Source organism: Lepisosteus platostomus, chromosome 8 (genome assembly GCF_059453375.1).
Source record: "Lepisosteus platostomus isolate fLepPlt1 chromosome 8, fLepPlt1.hap1, whole genome shotgun sequence".
Taxonomy (NCBI): domain Eukaryota; kingdom Metazoa; phylum Chordata; class Actinopteri; order Semionotiformes; family Lepisosteidae; genus Lepisosteus; species Lepisosteus platostomus.
Genome location: NC_142618.1, coordinates 10,805,378 through 10,818,111, shown reverse-complemented (window position 1 = coordinate 10,818,111; position 12,734 = coordinate 10,805,378). Strand labels below are relative to the sequence as shown.

The 12,734-nt window shown below is 36.6% G+C and overlaps 1 protein-coding gene across 10 annotated transcripts in view; it reads left to right on the top strand.

The window, feature by feature from the left end:
• The window catches only part of fam110b (family with sequence similarity 110 member B), a 61,615-nt gene that overhangs the window by 17,251 nt on the left and 31,630 nt on the right, over positions 1 to 12,734 (top strand). For 2 of the 10 annotated variants that reach the window (XM_088642393.1, XM_088642399.1), the window contains exon 2: positions 3,393 to 3,441. The exons of 3 other annotated variants lie outside the window; for them this stretch is intronic. The gene's annotated coding sequence lies outside the window, so the exon portion shown is untranslated. Of the gene's footprint in view, positions 1 to 3,392; positions 3,442 to 5,319; positions 5,461 to 10,304; positions 10,434 to 10,604; positions 10,776 to 12,734 lie in introns of those variants that run through there. 5 more of the 10 variants (XM_088642397.1, XM_088642402.1, XM_088642395.1 and 2 more) reach the window with 3 other exon arrangements.

Below are 12,734 nucleotides of genomic sequence, written 5' to 3'. Positions count from 1 at the left end.
AAGAAGTATTTTATAAAGATTTATTTTGTGACTTACCAGAATATTTGCTAACATACCAAAATTAAAATAATCTTTCATAATCAGTAAAACTAAAATGATATTTGAGTTAAAATTCTGAAATGGGTGTTTTTATCTACATTTTTTACGTATATACAGCATTTGGAGTATTAAGAAAACTACTCTTTTCATATTGTAGCAAATTGATTATTACATATGTGTAGTTACTAGCTAATTGCCCAAGAAACTTGTCCATCTCCATTTCTGATGCAGCACGGATCCCGTAGCATGATGCTGCCACCACCATGCTTTATGGTAGGGATGGTATCCTCAGGATGATGTGTGGTATTACTCTTGCACCAAAAGTAGTTCTTAGCGTTGAGGCCAAAAGGGTCAATTTTGTCACCATGTTTATACTATTCAATAGAACTTCGTTCTTCCACTGCTTGAGGCATGTTGTTAACTTTTTCCTTAGTGACTACCCAATTGAAAGAGCTACATTTTAGCATCCATTGTAATATTCCCTTTTCTTTTAGCCTTTAAAATAGCCTTTCTTACCAGTGCTTGTAATTCATTGTTCTCCTTTTCTTTACCGGGATCCTGTCGGTTTGTTCTAATTTTAAGCCCTTTCTTTTCCCTTACATTTTTCTGAATTCATGTTTTGAACCGTTTGAGATACCTTTTTTCAGCTTTTAAATGACTTGTGGAAAAAAATCTGTTGAAACTCTTACCATCCTTTCTCCACTGGTTTCATATCTTATCTCAATTAATTTCTCTTAAACTCTCTCATTCCTTTAATGTCTGCTTCCTTGAATTCCTAAACATTAGCTTTGGATTCGGCCTGTACAGTTATAAAATATACTTCAAAGCATACTGTATTTTGAACTCAAACATCATAAATTACATTATAATCCTAAAAAATGTTTTAATTATAATATTTCATTAATAATTGCTTACACTTACATTGGACATTCCATTCAAAGCACTTTACAGGTAATGGGGACTCCCCTCCACCACTTATGTGCAGCCCCCACCTGGATGATGCGACGGCAGCCATAGTGCGCCAGAACACTCACCACACATCAGCTATCAGTGGGGAGGAGAGCAGAGCGATGAAGCCAATTCATAAACGGGGATTATTAGGAGGCCATAATTGGTAAAGGCCAATGGGAAATTTGGCCAGGATGCCAGGGTTACACCCCTACTCTTTTCGAGAAACACGCTGGGATTTTTAATCACCACAGAGAGTCAGGACCGCAGTTTTATGTCTCATCTGAAGGACGGTGCCTTTTTACAGTATAGTGTCCCTGTCACTATACTGGGGCATTAGGACCCTTGCTGATCACAGGGTGAGCGCCTCCCACTGGCCCCACTAACACCTCTACCAGCAGCAACCTTAGTTTTTTCCCAGGAGTCTCCACTCCAGGTACTCACACCTGCTGAGCTTAAGTGGGCTACCAGTTGTGAGTTGCAGGGTGATATGGCTGTTGGCTAAAACTGGGATGTTTTGAAACTTGCATGGTCAATTTTGATGAAGGAGCTCAAAAAAGGAAAAATGGCATGTGTCATTTCTAGAGTGCAGCAATGGATCATTCTGTGACAAAGTAGCCTAAGCAACTAGCCTAACCAACCGTCTCAGATTTACATACACCTGGGTTGGGGGATAAAAATATTACCCCGTATTCTTAAAAGGTCAAGGGCTCAGGCGTTATAAGGAGGTGAGGTCCGCGCAGAAAATCACTGGGACCGAGCTACCCTCCATCGTCCGGATATGATATCGTCCATCAACTGCTGCCACAACCGGGCTCGAGCTATACTTCCTGACCCAATTCACCCTGGCCACGATCTGTTTTCACCCCTGGGTTCTGGTAGAAGGTATCGCAGTATTGGAACACTGACAAATAGTTTCAAAATCAGTTTCTTCCCCCAAGCAGTCTGCATCATAAACGGCTCAAATTAGCACCTGGACTTTAAGGTACTGCACTGTTTGCACTATGTCCTGTCTTGGCTGTATTATAATTAAGTCTATTCTCTGAATTTATTGTCCATGTCTGTTTGTCGTTTGTGCATTTTTTTCCTTTCTCTAATGTTACTGGGTACAGCTGAACGAGTAAGCATTCCAATACACGTGTTGCATATGGTAAATAAAGAAATCTTGAATCTTGAGATTTTTGCTTATGGGTTCAAGCCTAGGTCATGTCATTAGCCGACTGTGACCAGATTCCCGTATAGGCTTAATGCCTTGGAGGATCAGTTGGAATCAGGCAGCCATAGCTCTTGGGAACGGCGAGTCTCTCTTCTAGTTGGTGCTGAACCTCCAAGTCTTAAGACAAGTGGCTCAAGGGTGTGCAGGTTGGATAGACTCTGCCTGTACTGTACATTCTCATTCTTCACCTGTGTGTGGTCAAAGGGTTTGCAGCCTCGTCTAGGAGATATTTTATTTGGAAAGTGAGGGTGTGCAAGGAATAACATCTGTCATTTTTATCCTTGAGTTTCTTTACACCCCCAATTAAACCCAGCAGTTTCAAAACATCACCAAGAAGAGGTACAGTACAAGTAATAGCTCTGTCAGTGTAAAATAAATCACGGGTAATAGTTTTGATTTGTGTATAGAAAAAAAATGTTTTTCAGTTTAACTCTGTGCATTTGTTAAATTAGTATTACAATTTTTCACTGTTGTAAATCACGAAGACATCCAGACTGGTGCCCCACTTCGCTTACAAGGCACTGTCCCACAAGGTTAGTTTCTTTCTAGACTTCAGTAGCTTCTGGTATACGGAACATCTCCACACATCACTAGCTGCACCTCTGATGCATTTTCCCCTGATGAAAATTAATTTATCATAAACGGTTGTGCTGTTTTGGTACTGCATCGTCCAAACATTAACACAGTACTGGCCTAGAAATCGAAGTCGAGAGAGAAATAAGTAGATCTATTTGGTTTTGAACATGGCTTTCCGTGATCATTGCAGTGAGACCGGGATGATACTATTACTGTAATCTTCTCAGAGAGCTGGCATGGAGCTGCAGAATTGACTGAGTTATTTCTTCACGTGCAACCCTTACTTCCTGAGCAAATGCATTTGATGAGATTTAGTTAAAAAGTGTTTTTGCCCCTGTTAAATATTGTTTTTGCCCCTGTCAACATTTTTAAAATAAAATCTTGATTTGGAAAATGTTAGTGTTAATATGATGTCTTGCAGTGATTAAAGCACACCGTCACACAGTATTAGAGTAATGGAGCCTGACATAAGGAACATCAGCTTTTCATCTGTGTATTGGTGACCGGGAGATGTGAGCATTCGAAAGGAATAGACTTGAATTTCTTTGAACATACTGTGAAATGAAGGATTTGGACAATGTGTACAGTGGTTCTTTGCTTTTTGTTTCGACAGATCTGGAAATGTTATGTCAGAGTAGGTTCTTCTGGAGATACCAAAGGCAGTAAGTTCTTTTTTTGGTTTCTATTTTACCTGAATTTGTTTGATAGAGTTGATGATGATAGGCCAGTTTGAATCTACAAATTGTCTGCTTCTAGAGTAGTACTTGTTCTTCTTTTCCAGTACCAAAATATAAAGGAATAAATGTGTTCTTGGTTGGATTTATTTTTTAACTTAGTTTAACTTTGTGTTTGTACTTTACCATACAACAGCTCAGTTTAAAATGCAGAATTATTTTTGGACCTGCCTATTAAAGCATTTTTGTCTTGTTTTTGGATTTCAGTTGGTTCATTGTAAGGACAGTTACAGATCATAAGTTATAAATGTAAAAGTGGAAACATGAAAAGTCAGATATTGATCAATAAATGGATAGTCATACAAAAATGTCATACAAATTAATTTTAATAACAGGAGGAGCAGCAAGCATTCTATTGCTGAAATATATTTTACAGAAGGCAAGAAACTTGCACACATTTCATTGTATCTTTACAATATATGATATTCAATTAAAGAAAACACTTTAAATTCAGTGTGCTATAACAATTGGCAATAACAGGTTGTTCATAACTATTTTTATCTGGTTTAAAGTGCTTTTGTGAGTGCTTTCTTTTTTGCTGTTGTGCTGTTTTCCAAATTCTTTCCAAATTTTCTATTTTCAGTAGTGTCTCTTGTATAAATATAATATCATTGTGATTAAGAATGCTCTCAAGCCCTCATACGATTTTAAACAAGAAAAAAGGAGTCAAACATGACAAATGGAATAATTCATGTCCTGCATTCCAAATCTGATTTTGACAGTCTGCAATTCCAAATATAGCTGAATATTTCACAGTAGCATGGAGGTTTAGGAGATATGTTTTTATCAGGAACCCAAAATAAATTTTAGTATTCATGTCTATATTTTTTTCGATCTGCTTTAACCTTTATTGGTCACAACTTGTGTCAATTTTAAATCGCAACTTCAAAAAATCCAATTCGATTTTGGGTTTTCTTAAAGCTCTGAAGATTTGTTTTTGTTTATGCTCTTTTGCATTTCATAAATTCAATCATGTATGCATTTTAAGTTCTTCCTGTGTCTTTTTATAGGTTGACTGCTATTTTATATGTCTAAAGAAGTTATTTTAAACCTAATAGAATCACTAGCAAATTACTTAGATACATTTGGAAGAATACTATTTTATAACCAACACTCTGATCTGTTTTATTTATCCCTTGTTCTGTCAAAAGGATAAAATAGATTGAAAAAAATATATATAACTTTGTTTGAGTACCAAAACCTTACTACTTGATTTGTGTTTCCTGGACAAATAAAAGATTTGTTCTGCAGTGTAATTTTTTTTTTTTAGCAGAATGTATAGTCATCTTCACTTTGTGCTCTTCCTTTATTGTACTTTTGTATTGTATTTTATTGTTTATTGTAACTTATTGTACACGTATATAAGTGTTAGGTTATATATAAGTGTATATATGTGTTTGTGATCACTGAAATATGTTTCCCTTGCCTGACCACTGGCTTTTCTCAAGAATTTACATTTTAAGGATATCTACCTGTTTAGTTTTCAATTCCAAATCTTTTTAATAATGCTAATTTTCTCAAATACTCTTCAAAACTCTTAGTATACAATACGATTAAGAATTTAAGAAATTTACAGCAGACTTGAGGCTACTCTGTGGGTCAAGTGATGTTCAGAATGGACAACGTCACTGTTGCCAGTTCAGATTAATTAGTATTCCAGCTATTACAGTTATGTACTGCTATAAGAAGTGAGAAATGTCCAGTGTGCCCCTTTTTCAGAGTAGCAAAGGAATTTTCCCCCTGTTTGCCATTGGATTACTTTCTGTCTCCCTATTTATTGATCTTTTAATTGGGATATCTATGCGCTATTTCCTTACTGAAATTATGGCTCACTGGCCTCATTGCTATCGGGTCCTGTGCCTGGTTCCAAGCTGGAGTATGCCTGGTCGGAATCACTGTGAGTTCTTCTGAGTTCTCCAGTGGATCCCACCTTGCTGAGATATTCAGGTTAGAGATGATTGGCTACTCAGAGTTTACTCACTAATTCCCATTATCCAACCACATACTGTATTTTCTCTCCAATTCCCCAGTGCTGTAAGAGCTTGCTTTGAGGTTCTGACTACTTGGTCATTAAAAATCCTATGGCACTTTTTGTAAGAATAGGAGTTTCTGGTATCTGAAGTCCGCTCTGTTTTTGTACAATCTGACCTACCTTAACTTCCCCATTAATTTGTGATCCTATTAATTTCCCATTAAAGTGATCTTTCATTTTTCTACCTGATCTTGTGTGTAGTGGGACAGAATGGCTGTATTTCAGTGGTGGATGAGAAGGGTTGTCTGCTAAATAAGAGTCTCCCTGTAAATTTAGGGATGAAAATGTAGGCTTTAATAATTTTAATCGTGAAAGCCACTGTTAGTCTTTCAGATGGTGAGTCCTTCTAGCAGCTATATTGACAACAATAAAATTGATTAATACAAAGAACAAAGTGAGAATATTACCTTGCAAGATCTTATTTTAATAAGTCATACAAGTATGTTGAAAACATATATTGCCAAAACAGTTAAGTATTACTGCTTTAAAATTGTTGTGAACTAAGAAACAACGTGACAATTAATAAATTAAGTGTTATTTTGCCCATCAAGCTATTTTTGTACATCTCAATCAGATTTTTGGAACTCTAAATTTCAGACAATTATCATTATATCTCAGTTTGTTTAAACCTGAGTTTTCCATATGGCAGAATGAGTGTACTACCGTATTCAGATAACATAACATAACATTCAATAACATACTAATACTAATAACAGGTTTTCCTTACTGAAAAAACTAATAACAGGGGTGTTCACTCTCTATGAATGTGCAAATATCTAGGAGCTCATATGACAGTATAAAAATAATTTGAATAAACAGTTTAGTACTACTAATGTGTATATATAATATACTGGAAAAACAACTCAAATAGTTTTAAAACTGAGAACAGGCTTCTTTCAACAGTGTTGTTAGAGTCTAAACAAGCTACTTTGCCTAGTTGTTGGAGCAGATACTTTATATATAAGATAGCTTTTTTCATGAAATGGCTGAAGGACATTCTTGAATCAGTTACTGTAGCTTTTATCACCCAAATGAGCTCAATCGGCCAAATCACTTACTCTTGTCTGCAGACTTTGTCCATTTTCATAATTCCTTTAAATATGATGTAGTATCAGACATGGACACTCATGTTATGCCAAAGAAAATGGAATGCACACTACACTATTAATTACTGTATTGAACGCACCACAAGTGTAATCCACTGTATGCTAGCGTCCTGTAGAGATGAGGTTAAAAGTCCCTAAAAGCTTTGTCACTGCGGTGGCAAAATGTTTTTACAGTAAATTGGAACAAGTAAGGTTTTGTTCTATGCTGACAAAAAATGAAAAGAAACACCACGTTTTGGCTGTGGAGCCTTCTTCGGGTGCCTTCTTCACCCTTCTTCTTCTTCAAGGCTCCACAGCCGAAACTTTTTTTTCTTTGTTTTTCAGCATGGAATAAGTCTTTACTTGTTCCTTTGCAGCCTATGCATGCTGATGCAACTACCTACTTGAACTATGTTTTTACATTGCCCGCTAGCTGTGATATTGAACTTGAAAACAGCTCTGCATGGGGAAGCTGTTCCAGGACTCCGTCAGGAGAAAAAGTAATTTAGAAGAGCCAACTATTCACTTCCATACTAGACCAGTGTTTGTACTGTAGAATTTTATTAAATAATAATTTAATATTATGGTGCTTCCAGTGTCCTGGAGTCCTTGATTAAAGCTGTTGGCACCATGAACTCCTAATACCAAATACAAAGGCTTTTTAGACAAAAACCTAGCCCAGGAGGCTTAAACATGGCACAACTGGATCTTCCAAGACAATGAATCCAGACGCACATCACAAAGAAGTGGTTAAAATCATTAACATTCATTAGCATTTTGCCATCTCAGACCTGCTTACTTTGGTGTTCATTGTCCTCAACTGAGGGCAGGACATAATCCCAGACCGAAGGATATATAAGACTAGAAATATTCTGTATGGAAAAGGCCTCAGTGCTGTTATCCTTGGAAGGCAAGCTTGCACAAAGTACGGAAATTTAATTATTTGCGAAAAGCGATTTTGGTTGTGAAAATTTTATCATAACTATCATTTTTATTCAAGATAATTGAATCATTAATAAAGCACAATATATTACACATGGTGGGAAAATAACAGTGTATCTTACCTGCGTTGTTTATTTTATGCTTAGGTTTTCTCATCTTTATCAAGGCTGCTAACAATTTTGTTTGGAGGTGATTGTAGATGCAGCAAGACATCAGGATCCCACACTCCTTGGAGCGGTTTTGTGCTAGGGTACTGTAATGTGTTCACTACCCTTCGAGGCTCAAATGATTTTATGGCTAATTTGCATCTTTGGATGATTATGCTCCTTAGTAAATCTGCGAATGAGGATAAATATGTGAACTCAACACAGCGGGCACCCCTGTCTGGGATCAAACCCAGCACCAAGAGTGGTGCGCTACCTACTGTACCACACCAGTGTATAGACAGGCTTTTATCCCTTGCTCTCCATGAAAAAGACCAGGCATCAATAGATACTAGAATGTTCTAGTTTTTTGTGTCTATGCACTGTGGACTTACTTTCTGTTTTTATAATGTAATAGAAAAAAGGATTCCATTAAACAACTGTTCTTCAAATAGTTTCAAGTACAATTCAAAAGTTGACTTTTTTACAGTTCTCAGCTGCACAGGCTTTCCAAGGAAAGTTATATTTTAGGAAGCATACCCGTTGTTCCTTTTTTATTTGCTAAATAAGGACTTGAATTTCGTTATAAAAACTGCTGACTAAGACCTACAGAGGCATCAAGCTGCATTCCTAATGTACTTCTCTTACAGAGTGCCAGAAGGTGTGCTGTAATATAGGAAGTGATGAACACAATCCTGGTGAAAAATGATGTTTTGCATATACAGTATCTACCATCTTAAAATACATGTACAGTATGGCTGTTTCCTCCCTTAGAATGTAGGTTATAGAATATAAAATGCTTGAAATTCATTCAAACCAGAGACCAGGTAATGCTGTGAAATCTATGCAGTTAACAGTCTTATCTGTTTGATGTCTCTTTAACATTGACAAAGTTATAAGAGCTGCATGACCTTCACACTGTCATTCTGCACAGGGATGTGAGTATTTGGCATTTTAGGTCAAAACTTGCCCTTGACAAAGCCTGACTGCGATATAGAAGGACAGGCATTGCTATGTGGTAACGTTTCTTTACCACAGTGTACTAATATGTAATTTTACAGTTGGAGAAGAAGTTGTTTTTAAAAAGTCTAAAGATTTTCTATTTAAAATTATGAAAATAAAACAATTCTTACATTCACAAAAGGTGCTAGTGCTGTATAACATTTTTAACAACTGCAGTGTTTGTAGTAGTTACAAGCATTCACCATCAGAACGGAATAATCCCATAATTTTGGAAGCAATCATGGAAACTGAGGTTATTAATAGACATGTCCTGTCTGGTGCACCATGTAATGCACCTACTCTAAACGCCTCAAAGTACTGATCTGCCAAGAGCGGTTTCCTGACAGTTGATAATGGAATAGCATTTTGAATTCAATCTGCTAAAATTTCTGAGAAATTATCTATTTATAGATGTATATTTCATGTGATCAAGGTAAAGAAAAGCAGACCATTTGCTTAGTCTACATAAATATTTAAGAAATACCATCCTTGCTTCTTTACTGTGCTTGTATGTTGCCAGCTGAGATGTCTTTCCAGGGAGATATTTTTTACAGCAGGCCTCTTTTAGCGCACTGGACAGAAGTGAAGTGCAGCAGACATTTGCCTGTCTGTTGACAAGCAAAAAGTGCACTTAATGTACGATATATGTGAAACGTTTTTTTTTCCATATAAAATACAGTAATTACATTCAGATGTTCTACATGAGTGAAAGAATTCCACAAAAGCTTAGCTATCATAACTGAGTTTTTGCCTTTATCAACCACACTAAAAAGGTTTGCATCACTCCAGTGCAAATAGGGGTACCTGCGGTGTAGTCTGGTATTTTTTTTAACATCCCACAATATTGTAACAATCTATGAAGAGGTCATATTTAGAAAGGAGGTTTATCTATTCTTTTTTTTTTTAATGTGACAAACATACAACTGTCTTAAAGCAATGAAGAATGTGTTGTTATTGAAAGCAATGAAGGGAGCAAAATCTCTACAGTTGCATCAGTGAGAGAAAGAGAGAGACTTGTGTTTCTGCAACTTCAAAATACCATATGCAGGCTTTGACAAGACTTTTTCCTTTCATTAATTTTAAGATTTTTGTAGTTTCATGTTGATTTTGGTCATGTCGCTGGCTGAACCTTAGTCTTTACCTTAGTGCGACTGCATTTTTTATCTCAACATACACAAGAAATGAGAAGCCCTCTTGTACCTGCCTTCACTGAAGGCTGGATTGAATTAACTGCTTTTCCCCATGAATAGGGAAGGAGGAGTTATTAAAAGAATGTCTGGATCATGTTGTGTCGAAAGAATTTCATTTATTAAAATGTAATTTTGCTGATACCCTGTGCTGCCATTGCAACCCCTCCTCCACGCTGTGCTGGCGAATGGCTGTAATTAGATTAGCAGCCAGCAGAGAAATGAATGGCAGCGTCTGGGCCACAGCGAGCATGTGCAGAATACTGCAGGTGTCTGTCTTCCACATGGCGCTGACGTCAGTACTTGACAAGTTGGTTATCCACCACAGTAATCCTCAGCGCTGCATAGGAGACAACAGGGAAGCCAGTCTGTGGTACCTTTTGCTGGGGGGAAGCAGTGAGTCAGTGAAATTGTAGACTGTTCAGGCAGAAGGTGACAGAGGGGGGGGGGGTGACCGGCTGCTTTGTTTGCACCAATACCTAAAGGTCAGCACGTCCAGCAGTGCCTGCGAAAGGAGAAGCAGTCCATGGTAATTACTTTAAGGCCTTTTATCTGTTTCGATAAAATGCAGTGATGCACAAAATGAATCCTGTTGATTATGCCTGTTAATTTGATTGTGCGGTGTGTGAAAAGCTGTAAATTATATTCAAGTTCCAGGGAAGCAGCAGCAGAGAGCTCTGTGGCTGAGGAGCTTACTGCAGGAAAATGATGAGCTGGAATGTCTTGTTTATGATCCGCGGACCTTTATTCAAAAAGCTACTCAGCGTACAGAAACCAGTCTTTAACACGTTGCTGCATGTGTATTGATCTCCTTTTACTTGGTTGTTGTTTTTTTTGTTAATACATGTCACATGAGGAGGATAATTGTGAGGTAAATCTCCTTTTCTCCTTTATTTTTTGTCAGTGTCATAATTGTGATACAATTCTGTATATATTTGTTCTTTAAATGGTCATTACATTAATGTGAAATAGGTCTAACATTATTGTGTGGTTGTGTTTTCGATGCATTTATTAATATGTACCCTACTGTGTTTTGGAAACCTCATGTTGAGTGTAGCCCAGAAGGGACTATTGTTATTCAGTGTTTACAGCATTTTTTTTGTGGGTGGGTGGTTTATTTCTTTTCTTGAATTTCCTTTAAGAGGGCTCTTATATTTGGGCAATTTGGCATATCCTTTCCAAGACAATTGGTCATTGTTCCAAAAGATGGTATTTGGCCCTGTGCCTTGTTTATTGTAGGTACAGTTCAGTATTGCGGCTTCCAAAAGCTTTTCGTTCTGCAAGGATTACTTTCTTGGTTTAGTTTTTAGTTCTTTCAGATTAATTTGATGAGTTTCAGATTAGGGACTGTATTTAGACTTGCAAATGCTACAGAATTACAAATATGCATATATTTGGGCTTGAACTGTTCAAATACTGTATATCTGCTCAGTAGTTGCTGGGAAGCGTAAAGGAATATTGAGTATACCTGCATATTTAAGTTAAAGTGCATTATGTCATTTGTATTTGTGCTCTGTTTCTGCATACTGTACTACCTTGTTGGATCAGTATCAAAACACCTAGTGTTTTTCATACCTGTATTTTTAGTTTTCCATTAAACCATCCTCTTTACTGTAGCTGTTATTTCAAATACTTCTTTCGGAGAGGACAGCTTTCATGATGTTAAGTTGAAAGAGATTCATGATGTTTGTAGTGAGTTAAAAGATTCAGAACTTCATTGTCTTCTTAAAATCGCCATAGATGGGTATTATTTAAATAGAGGCATTTGGTTTTGAATAAGCAGAAAGTAACATGGACCTACTTAACATGGACTTAAATCAGGTGAATTTATTTGGAGCCCTTTATTACTAAGCTGTCATTAGAAAAAAGAGAAAATTAATTGAACTAATGAAGGTAACTGATACATTCTTGTATGAAATGTTTAAGACTGAAATTTGGTCCAGTTATGGTAGTGCTTTCTTATATTCTTCTAATCTTATAATCTTCTTATATTTTTTTATGAGACATAGTGTATTGAATTAATCTATTGTCATCAAGTGGAAACAGCCCATACAAATACAGCTTATTTATTAAATATTCATAATATGTTCATCTCAAGTTGAAATTGTCTTCTGAATTTTAATTGACTTTTTAAAACAAATGTACAATGTATTTTTTCCTCCTTTGGGCTATACTGTCCAGCAAAGCAAATAATACTGATTACATGGTGCATTTCTTTGGATGCTGAAGCAGAGCACCACTGCAGTTCTTAGTCAGCATATTCGGTTCACTGCTCTCCTTTTTCTCACTTGTAGAAATTATGCTGTATACATTGCTGTTTCATGAGTGCTCTGAATGGCCAGTTTTCTGACTGTCTGGGAGTCTGATATGCTTTCATGGACAATTTAATGGAGCAGCTTTGATAATGAAAAGAAAACTAGTATTTTCTATCATTGGCTTCTTCTGAGATATCAGACAACAGGAATGAGCACTGTTTTGTTCTGTTTTGCAACTGTCAGTTAAATCTTCATTATTATGGATTAAAAAGTTCAGGAAAAATTATGTTTCATGACTGACCAACAGTGGTGCTGCAATAAATGTTTAAATGTTATGACCAGATAAGTTAACTCTCTGTATATATAGCTTTTGTGGGGTTCCCGATGAAATAGAAGAAAAGTCCAAAATCTGCTGAGATTTTCATAACAATGTACCGCTTATACAGTACTAGTCAGTGGCTGTTGCCAAATAACAATGGCAGGTGTCCAACATTTTTTTCCAGCTGTTCATTGAAGTTCTTCTTTCCTCATCTCATTATCGTTCTGTAACACCTCTGGTACACATCCGAGTCATA